The 2,123-nt window shown below is 41.5% G+C and overlaps 1 non-coding gene across 1 annotated transcript; it reads left to right on the top strand.

The window, feature by feature from the left end:
• Positions 1-403: 403 nt before the first annotated feature.
• Trnaa-cgc (transfer RNA alanine (anticodon CGC)) lies at positions 404-476 on the top strand. Its single transcript has one exon. It is a non-coding gene; the product is annotated as a tRNA-Ala (tRNA).
• Positions 477-2,123: the final 1,647 nt, after the last annotated feature.

Here is a 2,123-nt window from a genome sequence, read left to right as displayed (position 1 = left end):
ATCAGTATGCTGACTTATTTTACATATTTTCGTTCAGTAATGTCATATGGAATAATGTTCTGAGGTAACTCATCTTTAAGAAACATAGTGTTCATTACGCAAAAACGTGCTGTGAAAATAATATGTGGTGCTCACCCACGATCATCTTGTAGACATCTGTTTAAGGAGTTCGGCATTCTGACTACTGCTTCACAGTATATTTTTCCCTCATGAAGTTTGTTGTAAATAATCCACTACAGTTTAAGAGGAAGAGTGAGGTATATAATCACAATATCAGAAGGAAAATGAAATTCATTACTCTACAACAAGGTTGCCTTTAGCACAAAAATGAGGGCACAATACTGTAACAGAAATTTTGAACCGTTACCCCGTGATATAAAATGTTTGACAAACAGAAAAACCGAGCGAGGTGGTGCAGTGGTTAGCACGCTGGACTCGCATTCGGGAGGACGACGGTTCAATCCCGTCTCCGGCCATCCTGATTTAGGTTTTCCGTGATTTCCCTAAATCGTTTCAGGCAAATGCCGGGATGGTTCCTTTGAAAGGGCACGGCCGATTTCCTTCCCGATCCTTCCCTAACCCGAGCTTGCGCTCCGTCTCTAATGATCTCGTTGTCGACGGGACGTTAAACACTAACCACCACCACCACCACAAACAGCAAAGTAAAATTTGGTAACAAACTGAGAAAGTTTCTCCTTGACAATTCATTTTATTCCGTAGAAGATTTTCTATTATTGTAATGTGTAAAAGCGGAGCGTATAAATTACTAACCTCTCTCTCTCTCTCTCTCTCTATATATATATATACATTTTTTTCTTTTTTTTAATAAAAGTATTAGAAATGTTAAGCGTGTAACCGTATGTCCGAATTAATTTGAGATGTGAATGCATAAAGACTCTTTTTACTTCATTTAGATCCATCGCGCAAAATGGCCCGTGGAATATGTTACTAACTAACTAATTAGCTGCTACTGCGAAGGCAATGTTCTCGATGTCACTGGGACGTTAAATGTTCACGCCCTCCCTTCCCCTCCCTCGTCTCTCAGGCAGTGACAAATATGTTTTAATGATAAACATAAATCAGTGAACTAACACCTCTATTCCAGTCTAACGACTCTAATATCGCTTGTACATAAAGTTTCGAATAAGTTGACAGCGCGGTTTGAACTGCGTTGTTGGCCTCTCGTGTTGTCATCTCTTTTCGCGACCGTATATGAAACTTATCACACGTGAGTGCGCAGTTTAGTGAAACTGCACAGCCATCTGTGAGTATCTCGAAAAGGAGGGAGTTAAAGAAACACGTCACCGATGAGAGCATTAGAAACGGAGCAAAAGAAGAATGAGGGAGGATTTATACATTGTCCTTTCAAATTAACTAATCCGGCATTTGCATATAACGATTTAGGTAAAAGAAGGAGACTTAAGTCTGGATGTTCGGACGGAGTTTGCACCTTAGTCCTCACAGAGGTGAGTCTAGTGCGTTACCAATGTGCCAAGTAGCAAGGTGACTACGCTAACTGGACTCTAATTTGACGTTTCCACTTATGACTCACTTCGACCAGCGAAGGATTTGACGAAGATTCTCGAACTTGACTGTAGTTTACTTCGTGTAGTTTCCTCTTAAGCGTCTCGTGACCGATCTATATCTCAAGTCCTGTTGAGTGTGGTAGTTCATTTGTTCACGTAAAGTCTTTGTATACGCTTGAGAAACTTTTAATTCTCTGGAGCCTTCGCGTACCATTTTCACAGCGTATACGTTGTAATATAGTGTCCAATCACATTAACGTGACCTCCTGTCAGAGGTGTAAATAAAGCAGACTGCTGAGAGGCGAGCAGGTGGTGGTGGTAGGGGTGGTAAGTTTCTATGGGACCAAGCTGCTGAGTCTTCTGACTGGTTTGATGGGGCCCGCCAAGAATTCCTGTGCTAACCTCTTCATCTCAGAGTAGCACTTGCATCATCAATTATTTGCTTGGCGTATTCCAATCTCTGTCTTCCTCTACAGTTTTTTTCCCCTCTACAGCTCCCTCTAGTACCATGGAAGTCATTTCTTGATGTCTTAACAGATGTCCCATCATCCTGTTCCTTCTCCTTATCGCTGTTTTCCACATGTTCCTTTCCTCTCC

Source organism: Schistocerca serialis, chromosome 4 (assembly GCF_023864345.2).
Source record: "Schistocerca serialis cubense isolate TAMUIC-IGC-003099 chromosome 4, iqSchSeri2.2, whole genome shotgun sequence".
NCBI classification, from domain to species: Eukaryota; Metazoa; Arthropoda; class Insecta; order Orthoptera; family Acrididae; genus Schistocerca; species Schistocerca serialis.
Note: the sequence above shows the minus strand (reverse complement) of the source record. Positions and strands in the feature narration are given on the sequence as shown.